We start from the raw sequence: 16021 nt of genomic DNA, 5'->3' as shown, positions 1-16021 counted from the left end.
CAAGGTTGCCCAGGCGTGTGGTCGGCTCCAACCACCCAGGCAACCCTCAACACGAGAGCGCCGCAAAGCCCCCTATGTTGAGGGCCTATGGAAACCAGGCATTGTAATTGGAAGTAACTTTTAGAGCAAATGTACAATCTCTGGGGCTCTTAGTAGAATCCAGCTAATTAGACTTAAGATTTTTTTTCAGAATATAAAAGATGGGACACATCAGCAGGAAAGAAAAAAGTTAGTTAGCCATTAGGCGAGGTTATGAGTTCAGAATGGCAAAGAAGAGCAGATCATCACTCTTCGGCTCTTTTCCCACAGAAGAACATATTCCATATGAAGATCTCTTAAGTTTTTTGTTGGGTACACATAACTGAGCTACTTATGTCAGTACGCTACTAGAGAGCACCACTTAATACGACACCAACTGTTTGCCCTCGCTACGCCATTTATGTATTCTGGGCATTGGGTTTGCTAGGCTGCAGACTTAGGTCTCCTCATTAACTAAAAAAATGACCTGAGGAATCAGGTTTATCAGGACACTAGTTAAATAGATATAAATATGAATCTTAAGCCACAAGACAAAAATCTAGGATGTAATGACAGTTAACAACAAACATGTTTTGTGGCTGAAGATGTTTAAAACACAACTGCTGTCCCCAGAATACAATTACGGGAAGTGTCCTTCAGCGTCTTTAATATTTGGTGAGTCCATGGCAAATGAATGCTCAGCTGAAAGAGCAAACAAACAAAAATCCTATGGAATTAAAAAGGGAGGGGTTATTTCTGAAGGAAATAAAGAGGTTAACAGTTTCTAATTTCTTTAATACAATTCCTTCTTTGGGTTGAACGATACCCAAGAAGCGGGCAGTAGTATATAGAAGGATGGTAAATGCCATGGTGAGTTCAGCTTCGCCATGAGTATTCTTCACAGCTCTTCTCTCATGATATACTCCGGTTAGTCATTCGAAAACCAATATTCTTTGCAGGACAAGTCCTTTGTTCCTTGCTGTCCTCCTTTTCTTTTCTTTTCTGTCTTCTTTTTCCTTTCCTTTCCTTGAATGTGCTATTTCTTCACTTTGCATGTCTCATGTTTTCTGTATTTGACAAGTGTTAGCGGTGGGTTGAAGGAAGACGTGAAACACCACAGGTCAAAGCATGTGTTAGGGACATTGGAAGCCGCTTAATTACTGAGTCGACGCTGCCTTCTACCATGCTCCGTCTAGCTTAATAATGTCAATCGGGTAGGCAGTGAGTATTTGCTAAGATTGAAAACAGGATTCTTTCCATGTACAGTTAGCGAACCGTCCAATCTAGGACTCCATTTAGGTACCAGGGAGTAAATGGTGTGGTTTCTCTGCGGCAAATAATAATCCATATAAATATATGTGGGACAGAGGTCAACATCGCAATGTGGGTTTCATTCTGACAGTAGTAGAGTTTTAATTCACTTTGACAACTAGTTGCCATTTTATTATCTAATTAATTTGTAGAGAGCCAAAGTAAAGCAATTATTAAAATATATTCCTAATTAATGCCTAATTGAAACATCAACTTCAATTGAAAATATATTGACCAAAATGGCCACTGTAGATAAACATGTCTTTAATTTTCAGATCTGGTCACAGGCTCTGAGTTTCCTTGGATGAAGAGGACCCAAACATCCTGCTTGCTATTCAGGGTATCATTGGCAAGAATCTGGTTTGGTTATGGATGATGAAACAGAAGACTTCTGACTAATGAAGCTTCATAGGAGGCAATTGGGGTACTTCTTTGCCTACAGGTTAGACTTCGGTCCCATAAATAGAGATAATCCGAAGAGCTCTTTAAGTAGTCTGAACTTTTAAACTGGGTGATAGTCTGATGAAGCTAAGTGAGACAGTAGCGCCTTTTTCAGCTGACCATCTTAGTTCTCACACCTTCAGTGATGCAAGAAGTGGCTGTACTCAGCACTATGAATGCTATTCAAGTAGCCAGAACCCTAATATAAATGAAAAACCTCCTTGGAATATAATGGCCGGTTCCATGACATAATCCTCAGAAGTATGGCACCATTCCTTCAGCAAGTAAGAAACAGATAGTGTGTCACAGCAACCAGTACCTGAAGGGGCAGTGGAGCAACCCACCTCTTCCAGATGTAAGGCAGGACCCTCTGGGAGAGCATGCGCGTTTTGAAGATGCACTCAAAATGAAGAGCGGGGCACCCAAACAGAAGAAGGTGCCTGTTGCTGTGGACATTATTAAGGAGAAGCTCGCCACAAAGTGGCGGACTCCAGCTGGGGAGGCAACTCTGGCCCAAGCTGATGCTTCAGTAAGGATGTGTTTCAAGTCAGACATCTCAACCTTGCCTGGTGGAGTAACATATGCATTGTGTGATCACAAGACGGTCTGAAAGAGAATAATGGTATGGAAGCCAAAATGGCTAGGGAGTTTGCCACGGTACATTAATGTGGAGTAAGTGTTCTGAGTCTTTGGCCCAGGTAAGCAGAGCGTCATTATTTAACCAGTGGTGTAGAGGTGAAATAAGTAGGAAGTCCCTTGAAGTTCTGTTCTGATGGTTATGTGAGACCTTCAGGAAGTTCCATTGCATTTGACAGTAAGTGTCTTGGCTTGCATTGAAGAGAGAGGAATAATTTGTACTCCGCATTCCAATACAATGGCAGCAATCTATTTAGCCTTAGGCTGATTAGCCGTTAACTGAAAGGAGGATTAAAGGCTTAACTGAGACTATTTGGGTTAGTTGACTAAAACATTTTCTCCTCCCCCATTTAAATTTGGAGTTGTATTTTTAATAAACAAAGGTCAGCAGTATCTTTAAATACATTTGGCTTTTTTTCCATAGCCATTTTCCCTTGATGAGCAGTGTGAAGGCAGTATAATAATACTGTCTTTCTACTGCCGGCTTCACAAACCAAGGAGGGGAGAGTTTTTTTCTTTAAAAACCCAACTTTTTTAATGTCCTATTTACAGTAAGATATGGCCAACTGTGAAAGCAAACGCGATGTCAACCAAAAACTAGGCAGTATTGGCTCCCGTATAATCTACACCATAATTTCTTAATGATGGAATGTCACTGTGAAAGAAGGATTTTTTTCCCGAATTTGAGGTGGCATTTATTGCCGATGGTGACTTTGCATTAGCATAAGGTACAGGTTAAGTTAATTAAGCTAACCGCACTGTTAAAAACAGTATTTTAAACAGTTCAGTAGCGGCAACGATGCTGCCACAAAGATACTTAATAATGGAAGTGCAATCATTGTCCCTTTTCAAATTACAATACATGCCTATGCACTAATAGTGTCAGTTATTGGTAACATTTTATAACTAAATATTTTTTGAAAGTAATGTTTGGTTAGAAGTCAGGCCCAATATAAAGGTTTCATAAGACATATTACAGCAACATGTTATGTGGCCTTTGCCTAACCCAAATAAGATTATTTGCCACAGTTAAATGAGTTATAGTTTTAGCTGTTATGGAGTTGACTGTGCGGAATTGCAAAACCTCCATAAAAACCACCATGGCCTTGCCTTTCCAGTGAAATTGCAATAGGGTAACAAGATCTATCTCCCGATTCAGGTGCAATTGCTTACACGTTGGAAAGGAACCCCATATGGGCTCAGCGAGTCCGTTATCCCCTCCTGCCCAACCACACCATAAGTGTGGCCAGGGCATATGCCTCCCCCCGTAGGTCTAGCTAGCCCTCTGCTCTTTTCAGTCAAATTACAGTATAGGAAAAAGCTTGTTGAATAGTGCAGGAAGGAGAGGAATCGGAAATGCAAACACTTAAAGGAGGGGGGAAACAGGGCTTTTAAAGGATTCCTTTTGTGTACTAGATCCCTCTGTATGCAGCTGGCTGTGCCCACCTAGGGAAGTGTTGTATCCGAATGTTCAAAGTTTTTATATAAGGACAAACACTACTGTGTGTTTTTTCAGTTGCACAATATTTGTTGGTTATGGTTGCTGTTTCATGTAAACAAAGAAGAAGAAAAATTCCCTAGTGGGTGTCCACTGTAAATGAAAATTCTTGTTGAAATGGGCTTAAAGCATCAAACCTCATTGTAATTTACATGATGAAGTTTGTAATTTTTACTAGAAGAATGGTTTTCAATTACTGTTTTTTGCTCACATATATCAAAGCCTAGGATAACAAAAGCAAAATAAGTGAAATGCTGCCATTTTCATGTTCACTTGTATGAGAGATCTCTGATGTCTGAAACAAAGGTTTCTCACTACTGATTGTGTACAAGTAAAGTATTACACAATGGCAAATAAGGGTGGTATGTTAATGAGTACTGTGAGTGTACAAGACCAGTGGTTAACGTTTTTTCATTTAACAATTAACTATTGGAATGTTTTGGCAGACCCTGTGGTTCATAATACTGAAATACCTACATATTAATATTTACCTCCAAAAATTCAGATGCAAATCTGTTTCTCTCCTGGAATTTCTCTAGAAAAGAAAAAATAGTCTGCTGTAGAACTGTATTCTGTAATAAGCCATTACATGTTCTAGCTTTGGCCTTCCAACTGCCCTATTCTGAATATTGATGCTAAATTCTCCTTTTCCAGACTTGGGATACTATCTATTTAAACATTTGTCAGTTTACAGACTAGGTATAAGACACTAAAATAGGGTCGTTTAAATTTTTTTTTCTCATTAATTGGTCTTACACATCAAATTTGAAATGCAACTATACAAACTTCCTTAAGTTTTATTTCAAATATTATTGTGGAGTGCAATGAAAAAAATGTCTTGCAAAAGTTAAAGAGAAGATTTGATGAGTGCGTCGCTGTGATTATAGTGAAGTCTGTGGGTTCTGGTTTCTGATAACTTGGTTAGGTGTGGCATATATTTCATTGGGTTTCTGTGTTAACTTTATTCTGAAGGCAATGAAATTTAGCCATAGTAAATTGGGATTTTCGTGGTACATATTTAAATTTAAGACAACACTCCCAGTCATTGAATTTCAGTTCACAAGTTAATGTTGCAAGCCTTGTTTTGTAAACACAGTTTTTATTTTAATAATGTAAAAAAAATACTCACATCGTGAAAATGCTATGTGCACTTTATAGTCCTAGACTTATACATTCCACTGTTATCATACATAGAATGATTACAACCATGTAATGTTTGGCCAAATGAATGCGGTTAAGAATATGGTAAAATGCTTTTGATTAACTTTATTACTTAAACTAATTTTAATCTCCCTTGTTACTTTATGCACTTTTAGCAAATCTGGGGTTAGTACAGAGAACAGTGCATGGAAGCAGACAGCAGCAGAGTCTGAACTGGGCTATACAGATGTTTAAGTGCTATAGAAAAGCACCATGTGATTTAGTTGCACCTTTCTACCCTTTCTGTCACCACATGCATGGAGAAAACAAACAGGTGGGATCGCAGTCACCATTCTGCATGTGGAAAATCATACATATGTCAAATAGACTGTGTAGAAACCATTCAAAGAACTAATCAGGCTAATTTGTCTTAGGAGCATGAACGAACATAATGAAAATTCTCAAAGATATTTTTTAAACAGTCGTGGGGTAGAAATTGGTGGATGAAAGAATGCAGTATGGCAAAGGAGGCAACCCATTTATGCTGTGTATCCCCACAACCAGATTTCTTTACATTTGAGTCATTGCAACGTACTTAAAAAGAGTTCCCTGCATGCAAGATCAGAGGATTGGTCACTGAAATACCAAACATTATGCTGTTACATGTTTTGAACACTAGCTACTAGAATTTTAGAACCACAAGTCAAACTACAGCATGTGCTGCATAACGGCAAAGTCACCATTTGATGTCTGATGAGGACAAAAAAACAAGTCTCGTCGTCTATGTTATGGTAAAGAACCCAACCACGTTGAGTCCCTATATGTAGGAGAAAGGGCGTGAGAAAGAAAATAAATAGAAGAATACATACAGCCACCTGATTAACATAGCTTGGCCGGGAACTGAAAACTACCGTAAATTGTTTCAGATTAAGGGTCTAATTGTCCGGTAGAACAGGTTATTCAAATTACATCATGCTTGTGTTCAAGTTTTCAAACTTGCACACCACATATTTAAATCTCATACAAAGTTTATACATTATAAACAAAAAATTACATATGCAGTAAGTTTAAATGTAATACAAATCCTACACCCAGTGTCTAAGTTTTTATAACTATATTTGTGGGCAGGCTATTTGCTTCCGTAATTCAAGATGGTCTATTTTGCCCCCTCGAATGGCTTTTCCAGACTTCCGCTTACGCACCTATCTGTGCAATTCCTCTTGATTGAGCTAACATACGATCTCACTTCATAAAACAATAAAGTGTAATACAAACAGCACATATTGATAATTCAATGTAGACAGTCAGTACTGAAAAATATAGTCATCAGGTTGCAGGCGGTAGTGGTGCTCTAATCCCAGCATTAGTTGTGTATCCACCACAATACTCAACAACACAGAAAAAGTAGTAGTTACCATTGTTAATTCAACATGTTACTTTAAAACATTATTGGCACATAGTCAACATTGTTAACATATTGTTTCTTACCATATAATCATTTGTCCGTGGTGAGAGCTTGAAGATCTTTATCTAGAACAGTCCTTCTCAAATGTTTAACCTGGAACGACCCTTGAATTTTGCATGTTTTAAGTGAATCCTGCATAACATTTATATCTTCACTATAAAAAAGCTTTGTTTAAAAGGTTACTTCCCCCAAATGCATATCTTATGAATGGCAGGTTTCCAAGTGAAACTCTGACTGAGAAACCCGGCTCAGGAAAAATAGGTCTCTAGTGCTGCTTAAAAATCCAGAAATAACAGAGATGGTTCAAAGTTAAATATTTTTTATTTAATTTGTGTGAGAATTAAAAGGAAGGCTGTATATTGTTTTGTGACTCCAGAAAAAAAATTAGATCCTGACATTGTAGAACGCTATACTATTAAATCAATGAACGGATTGATGCAATTTAATCTGAATTCAAACGCGTTTTCTAGAAATGACAAGCTCCAGAAGGCATGAAATATAAGTCCCCATATAACAACGTTAAATGGGCATTCTTTGGCTGTGGAATTTGATTTCCCTGATGACGTGTTATAACCTGTACCTGCACATTCTTTAAAAAAAAACCAACAGTCTCTTCGTCCTAAAAGTGGTTTTAAGTCGGGTCTTCAATAAAGATTTGTTTTCAGTAAGTGCAGCTTTAAAGTGATGCATAAGCTGTTCACAGTTTAGCCTGGTGTCAGTTTGTACTATTGCATGTACACTTACAGGAGCTGTTACCAGTGGAGAACTTTGCTCCGAAAAAGGCTATAGCAGAAGGGTATCAAGTCAATAGTATGCTCTGAACAGGGCAACCATACTAGTGCAAGGAAGAGGGTGGGAGGGTGAATGCAAAAAGGACCAATTTGAAGAACCGGAGTTAAGAGGTAAACAATCGTTTGGCATTCGTCATATCTTTGTGCCAGTGTGCATATAGTAAGAGGCAAGCTACATAGTTGTGAACATAAGGTTGATGTCACTTTTAAAAAAAAAATCCACAAGTGGGCGCGTGGCTCAAAGATCTTTTTGAGCTGTACATCCACCAACAATAATGGACAACAATCAGGGCAGAACACAAAAAAGAAAAAGGCACACAGTTTGGTAAATGTGGCGGTCGTTGTGATAGAACAAAGCCAGTGAGATCAGGGGTGGCATTCACAGCATTTTGGTAGCTGACACTGCCCAGCAGCTCACGTGGCCAAAGGTTGGGACAATCCTTAAGGAGTCATTTCACAAAGGCCTTGGTAAGAGATTAAAGACGCATTGCAACTTGCATTTAAAGCGAGTGTACAGGATGTGTGCCTTCAAGTTTCTGACTTATGCAACCAAAGATGAAGCTATTATGGGGTTTTTTACTTGGCATGATTTGTTCAGAGGAGGTGTGCCGGGCCCTTCATTGAGCTTAGAAGTCTTAATGTTTCTAAATGTAGACCTATAGTTTAGAAACTCAGTTTAAGTTTTCCCTAGAGCCGGCAATATGTAAGTGAGATAAAAGGGAAGAAAGAGAATTGAGTTCAAAGGCCTCCCACATTTTCCCTATAAAAATTAATGACCCAATTTAAATTAGTAATCTTATCAAAGGGCAGTTGCTTCATGTACTCAGATTAGTTATCCATAGAGGGGAAATCATTATATCTTTTCTTATGCTGCCTAAAAGTTCATGGGTTGGATAAACCACATTCGTTGTTGTCAATGAAGAAACAGAAGCATCTCAACAGATTCAGCCTCAGGTTTCTTATGTTGAAAACTTACTAGGCCAAAAATAGGGTTTCCAACTCCAGCATATATTAAACGTAGCAACTACAAGAAGGAGTTTTTAAAGGTAGCAGCAAGGAAGAATACGTTAATATTTTAATATATCCATGTTTATGATCAAGAATTAATTAAGCTAACAATCTCTTGTTAAAGAGTTTGGCATTGTGTGGTTGTATTAACATTGCATGGTTGTTAACTCTATAGAGGTTATTTTTAAATAACATCCTCGCTCACACACAAACACACTACACACACACACTCTATATATATATATTCAAGGCCTTTGTATGGTGGTGGAAACTGATTGATGGTGAATTAACACAAGGTGTAAGATAAAGGGTAAGTCTGCAATGGTCTGAAGGTAGTTAGGACACCTCCCAGCGAAGGTTTTCTTTGTTGTTTCAAAACATAACATAAATTTATCATCTTTTATCTCTACATCCTATACCTAAATTCTGTTTGTCTCAATTATGTGAGTTTCCCTTGGTATAATACTAGTCTCTTGGGACTGATTCAGTGTTTGTGCAGCCATGAGAGAGAAGATACTGGCAAGCACTGGTCAGTGTCAGACAAATGAAAGAGAAGGACCTTTACATGTTAAGCAAATTATCTATTCTCTGTTGCTTGCTGGTGGCGCCCCAGACGATATCCTGATATATCCCTGTTTCATGGTATCTCCTTTTCCATTACCACACTTTAATTATCTTACCATTCTCACTGCTTGCTTCCTTAGACTTGAACCCCATTCCTAAACAACCTACCCTCCATCTCTAAATTACATCCCTAGATTAATATAGTTCAGTAGACTGAATTTGAGCTCATTTATAAATTAAAAATGGATATAGCAGAATCAAAAGTGTCCACATGTTTTTTTTGGGGGCGAGGGTGGTGAGTGGGGCAGCACAAAACAGGAAAGGCCTACACTCTCGTGAAACTTACACGGAGAGAGCCAAAGAACAGAATGAACAAGTTTGGAAGACAGGTGGCATTAAATAGAAATAAGTTATTCCCTCCAGTTTAAAGAAGAAATGTCCTCATTAACTTACTATTGAGTTTTGGAAGATGGCACGAAGCAACTCCAAAAATTAATATAATAAAAGTAAAAGACAACACTCCTGATGTAAATGGTAAAGGCCCACGAAAAGAAACAAGACTGAAATAAGAAATGCCTATCATCCAAGTAATAAGAAAGAATGCAATAACAAAATATTGTAGATCCCATGGAAAAGGAACAAGGGAAGGCCGTGATAATGTGTTTTTTATGGTAACAAGTCAGTGAGGGAATTGGATAGCAGTAGAGTAATTTTTAACAACGGCAGGGAATATACTTCTTCTTCATGGTCTCTGCGATCACCAAAGTAAAGCTCGAAACTTCTGGAATCACTAGGAAAGCTTAGTTTGCGAAACTTTTTGGCGGTAGCTCCCCGCCCATCCCAATATAAACCCCCAGCGGTCCTGCACCTCTAACAGTTCCTGTCGTTCTTCCAACATACATGGGCAGTTTTTAGAGGGAACTGCTTGTGGAATCGGCTATCTCAAACGACTTCTGAGTTCGACTGATTTTGGAATTTGATCTTGGACGGTTTGACTACTCTAGTGAAGTTGCTTGGTGATCGTAGCAAATTGATTGATCCTTGGGCCTGCCCTACTACCAACTCTGCTATTCTTGACAGATTGGTTTGTTCAATTGATGGCCTCATTCAATGTGGTGATATGTGAGGTAGATCCCCATGATACCTGCCTATTGTGGCGTGGGGAAGAGAACAATATCTCCTCCTTTCCTTGTCAGGTCTCTGACCCCCCCCAAGCCCGGAGGAACCAAGACTCCCTCCTGAAAGCGGCCTGATAAGTCAGTAAGGCCCTCCCACCGACTCCTGCCGCCAAGGCCAAGGGCTTCTTCGAGAGAGAGAGAGCGCCTACAGAGTTTCAAAATCAGGGAAATGCGGCCTCTAAAGAAGCAGAGTATCATTCCCCTAGGCGAAGGAACAAGTCGGCCAAGGCAGGGGCAGAAAGCGGACGGAAGCAGGCGCGGAGCCCAAGTCGGCAACGAAGGGCTCCTCAAAGCATAAGCAACCATGCCGAAGAAAGCAGCTCTAAGGAGGGAAAGGGCCTGCGGAGCACTTCTCCCAAAGAAAGGAGGGGCGTTCTGCGTCTGGCTCCTTCAGGAGAAAAGTTGGATAGGAAGAAGCGGCCCCCCAACGGTTTTGGGCGTTGATCCTACGCCTCAGAGGCTGGTGGTGCCCTGACACCTCGTGAACCGAGCCGCGGGTCCTTCATCAAGAGAACATTCTCTGGAGCTCCAGGTGGTCCAAATTAATGTTAGTTCTGAGTGAGGATTGGTGAAGCCGATTCGCCGGGTCTGACACTGAATGCGCGGGGTGTGGCTTGGCCCCATGAGCCACATGGAACCCAACCGCAGCGTTGCCCTGGACATCGGGTGGAGGGACAGCAAGAGATCCCTTCCGAGCCCGGATCATGATGGTGGTTGCTCAAGTGGGGACGATCCTAGGGTTTGAGGAATACCAAACCTGGTTTACCGATTAGGTGACGGGGTGCTACTATACATGCTATCAATATCAATCCAAACGCCACAAGAGCTCTGCGACAGATGTTGCTATCTGCTCGCGTGACCATGTGTTGCTCCCCGTCACCAGCCCAGTATGAATCGACGTAGAAACTGCCAGTCAACCAACACCGGGCCTAGGCTCCACGGGTTCTTGCTACTTCAGGGATCCCGCAGGTGCACCCTCTTCCTTGAGTACCGTCCAACACATCCCCGCGGAATCATCCCCTTCCGCTGCTTCCAGCTGAACGGTCTTAGAAGACTGTCGTCCTTTCCATCGTTGTGTTCACGAAACCCTCCCTCCCAATGATATCAAACCTTGCAGAACAGGTAATCCGGATGTCCAACACTCTTTATCAATGGTGTTTATCAGAACGAGGCTCTTAAGAGGTACTATTCCAGGGTGACTCCTCTAGCGGGCCTCCTGTTGCAATGCTGGGATTGGCAGTTTTTAAGGAGGGGTTATGTAGAATTCGCAGGCATAAGAAGTTTCAGCTCCTTAAAACTCTGCCAATCCAAGCATGCCAACAGGAGGCTGACAGAGGAGTCACACCGGGAATAGTAGCTCTTTAAGAGCATAGTGTGATAAACATCAAATGTCAACCATACCAAGGAGGATCCATTGGACCACACTGAGCAACGATTAATATGAGAGCTTCATTGGCTTTCTGCCTTCCATGCAGAAGATCGTCCAACGACCTTGGGCAGAACCCGCCTACCATCCTGTCAAGAGAAATAGAAAATCTATACAGATTACACATCCTCAGCAAGCCTGTTTCTTTGAACACCTGAGGCCAAATTCTGCTATGTTGGGGAGTTCCAGCAGTCTTTTACCACCCAAAAAGCCCTCCTCATCTCTAACAGACAAGGAGGTAAAAAAGGGTTGTACAGAATAGGGAAGAAGCTTTTACGTGGCCACTGTTCTTGACCTCAAGGTCGCAAACTAATGCACCTACATGGGGGCCTACCAGCATCATATCTGGGGAGGGGATGGCGACCCTCATTGACAACCTGCTGGACAACAAATGGCTGGTGGCTCTGGCTCTTACATTCTGAGGCGCGCAACATTGGGACCCGCAAATCAACGCAGCTCGACACTCAGTCGATTGCAACGGCCAGGTTGTGTCAGGTTCCAATCTTGCTCCGACACCATGCTTGGCTTGCACTATCCTTCCGACTTTACACGGCAACCCTGGACGTTGATTGAGGACAATGCCATTGATGATAACTGCTAGTCGCAAAGAAAACAATGGAAAGCTTGATCTGGTAGCAAAAATGAGAACATCACGAGGCGACATGGTAATGTCCTCCCTCCACCTACAGGGGCAATTCTAGGCATAGGGTATACGGAGGCCATCGCTCTAGCTATCCAAAATCCAGTGCCCATAACCTTTCCTTCCAGACAACAAGAATGCGCAGTACCCCCGACCAGACCCTAGACCAAGGGCGCAAAACATGGAACCCATCCAAGTCGTCTTCTCTGGGTCAACCGACGCAGAGCCACCTCCTAGGCAATGGTACCGACAAGGGTACCAAAAAAAGAGCCTCAGACCAGCAGGAACACTGTGATCATACAGAGCCCACTCATCTGACCCCTTTCGGGGATAGGCTTGGCCCCTGTCTTCCTTCCGACTCCATAGGCCATGGTGAACTTCCGACTCTGGGCTCACACTATATATCTGTTTCGGCTATGCCTAGAGTTTGAAGAACTCCTGCCCACCGGAACTGTGATTTCCACCTCCCCCTCAGAACCCTCTCAACAAAGTGCATCTCTCCTTTACAAAAAGGCCTATAGAGCCCGGTGACTCCGCTTGGGCCCATAAGCTGTTTGTTCTCTTGTTATGTTTGATACCAACACCAACTTGGAGCCTGAACTGGTCCTTGCCTTCCTATTGGGGGAACCCTTCGACCCATGCCTAAGGCTATTAATTTGGAAACTGCCTCCTGGTGGCCATCACCTCCACTCCACATGCGGAGCAAGATTTGTGCTCTGTGGGCTGACAGCCCTATCTTTGTTTCCATAAGACAAGGTCGTGCCTCCCACAAAATATTCATTTCGCTTCCCAAAGTGATGTCATCCTTCCAGCCTTGGACAACACTGCCTTTTTCAAGGTTTGAAAAGTTTATTGTGCCATGTTTTAGATTAGTGAATGACAGTTTAATGCAAAACTTGAGTTTGATTGTTCTTATTTCTTATCCGTTGAAAATAATGAATGACATTTGGACAAGTACACATCATACATGACTTGCTTATGACGTGCACATTACAGTTTATTGTTTGTTGTTGTTAAAAACACAACTTGTTTTCAACGTTTAGAATTTTGTCATGAAACTCCCCTCCTCCACTGACCAAAGCTGGTCAGTCTAACCCATTTGTCGATTCGCAGAGACCACAAAGAAGGAGACAAGTTGCTTACCTTAAGTAATAGGTTCTTGAGTGGTCATCTGCGAATTCCACATAAAATCCCGGCCACATACTCCCCTCGGTCGTGTTTCGCTATCATTCTTAATCACTCTGCCCTAGTATATGGGGACGTATGGAAACTGGAGAGCACGGGGACCATGGGATTTAATATTGGGAGAGTGAGCTACCACAAAAAGTTGCAATCTAAGTTTTTGCCTAGTGATTCCCAAGTTTCTGAGCTTTACTGACGGCACAGTGCAGAATAATCCTATTTGTGGAATTCGCAAGACCAATCAAGAACTACAGATCAGGTAACAACTTGTCTTATAGAACATTGGGAATTGACCCTTTCTTTACAAGGGGGATCCATTTGTTCGGACCCTACACCCGGCCGAGTAAGGCAAATAATGCATAATGCCTCAAGTCCCTTTGAAGATAATGGGCTTGTTCAAATGGCAGAACAGCAGCATGCACACGCCCAACAGGCGCACTCTCCAATTCATTATATGCAGCGCAGCTTCAGCGTAAGACGCAGGCGCAACTGTATATTGTAACAACAGCCTTGTGACCAATGACCAAGAAAGGAGTCTATCATAAGTGTCGGAGTAAATAAAAGTTATTTCTTTTTGTTCACAAAGGAGTGACCCTGAAGGAAGTTTCAAAACAGGCTTTAAACCAAGAAGATTAAAAACACTTAATAGTAGGGGCTTTAAATGCACCGGGAGAACCAAGGGTTAGAGAGAGGAAGTTTTGAGGGAAAAGAGCCTCAAATAATTTAGGTTAAGAAGGAGAAAAATCCTCTGTGTAGCCCAGTGGGTCGCACATATTTGGTGCCAAGCGGTGGCATCTGAGAGACACAGTGTGAGGGATCTTGAAAAGAATGAGTGTAAGAGATCGAAGAGATCCCATCATCACACCATCGTAGGTCGTCTCCAGTTCTATCTAGGAAGAGGCTAGCTTGCATATCAGCCAAAGCTGATAATAAGCAACTCCTGTCATCACATCTACGGGCTGACAGTTGGAAAGATATACATCTAGTGAGTACTCCCAAACTGTGAGCATAGTTCTTTCAGCAAGTGTAACCCCACCCGGACAGTTAACATACCACCCGACCCGTGATTAGCGGTAGCCCCGTAGTATTAGACATCTCTGTCCTTCGTTGGATGTGTTTTAATTTGTTTTTCGTCATCGTCCTCCTCCTCCGGCTTTCTTCAGAGGGGACACACTATTCATTAGCTGAGGCTGTATTTGGAGGCATGAAGAAATAAATTTGGGTGTCATCAACCTACTGAATCACCCCACCTCATCCTCCTGATTTCTCATCCAAGGGGTTTCGTGTAGATTTAAAAGCATTGAGAAGAATTGTGGCTAACAATCGATGCCCACAAATAAAGGAAAGGCGTGCCAACTGTATAGACGGTATAACTTGAGTGGAAACCACATATGGGAATGGCCTCTTCCTAGATGAACTTGCCCTATGGTCTTTGAGGGGAACATTACTGACTCAAGATTTGGACTTCTCCCTTATAAGTCCAGATCACTAACATCAAGAGAGAAAACATTCAGATAGTATCTAACGGCCACCCAGTTTATACAAGAATAGCTATAAAATGGCCATCCCACCCACCCAGTATGCTGGAGAAATTGCAAATAGATTGGCTACTATATCCATGTGTAGATAGGATTTTCCAAAGTTAAATCTTTGAAACACCAATCATAAACTAGATCCACTTATCACACCACAAAGGACAATTTTGTGTCCTGCACTTTTGTTTACTGCCATTTGGTATACCAAAGAAAACAGTGCGCTGAAACACAGAACCTTATTGCCTTCCTTCTGGCGGCTGCAAGAACGGAAATGCTGCCTGCTGGAAGACAGGAGATTGAACTGCTAGAAACTGGTGGGACGAAAGTTTGGAATAATGGTTTTTACTGTGAAAACTTCCTACACCATCAATTCTTGGAAGGGTCAAAAGAAGTAATCACACTCCTTTTAGAAGACGGGTCAACATTATGGAGTATATTACTAGCTGTCTCACTTTGCTCAACCATTGTCAAGATACTCCTGATTGATGGAGAGACCACTTTCTGTCTTGAACCTGACTGCAACCTTGAAATGTTCCCTAAGTGAAGTTTTGTGTTCATCCCGAGCATACAATGTCATGCTGGATAACTACCACTAAGAAATAGTTTCGTAGCATCCCTGTAAGATGGTTGCTCTTAACCAGATCCTAAGTCCGGCTTTCAGGGGATTGTTGTTTGCTGTATACCTTCAGGTTGTGTCTGACTTATGGCAACTCTAAAGGCAACCTAGAGGAGAGTTTTTTCTTGACAAATTTCTAAGTGGGTTGCCGTCCTCTGAAGCTAAAGGTGTCTTGCGCAAAGTTCAGCCATTGGGTGTCCATGGCTGAGTGGGGATTCAGATCCTGCTCTCCAAAGTATAGTATAAGTCCACAACACTAGCCTACATCAATCAGCTTGGCTCTCTGTTAGACCACACTATACTCCACTCAGAAGAGCAGAACATTCTAACAGGGCTTAACCATCCGGATACTCAAATGGTTATGTGAAAGAAATTTAATCACAGACCTGCTTACGTTTGTCTGAAGAGAAAAGACAGCATCCAAACGTTGAATGTAGTGCAAAACAGCCCCACATCACAGCGTCTGCTAAAAGAAGCTAAGCAAGAAGGACACAGAAATGTTTTTCTATGACGACATAAGGATAGTCATGACATCAATTCAAACTTTTGATTAAAAAGCTTACGCTGCAAGT

At 41.7% G+C, this 16021-nt stretch overlaps 1 protein-coding gene across 1 annotated transcript in view; it reads right to left on the bottom strand.

The window, feature by feature from the left end:
• Positions 1-16021, bottom strand: part of ANKIB1 (ankyrin repeat and IBR domain containing 1) — a 99676-nt gene that overhangs the window by 57024 nt on the left and 26631 nt on the right. The gene's annotated exons all lie outside the window — the stretch shown is intronic.

This window comes from Sceloporus undulatus, chromosome 6 (assembly GCF_019175285.1).
Source record: "Sceloporus undulatus isolate JIND9_A2432 ecotype Alabama chromosome 6, SceUnd_v1.1, whole genome shotgun sequence".
NCBI classification, from domain to species: domain Eukaryota; kingdom Metazoa; phylum Chordata; class Lepidosauria; order Squamata; family Phrynosomatidae; genus Sceloporus; species Sceloporus undulatus.
The sequence above is the reverse complement of the archived record's forward strand: the minus strand, read 5'-3'. Positions and strand labels throughout refer to the sequence as shown.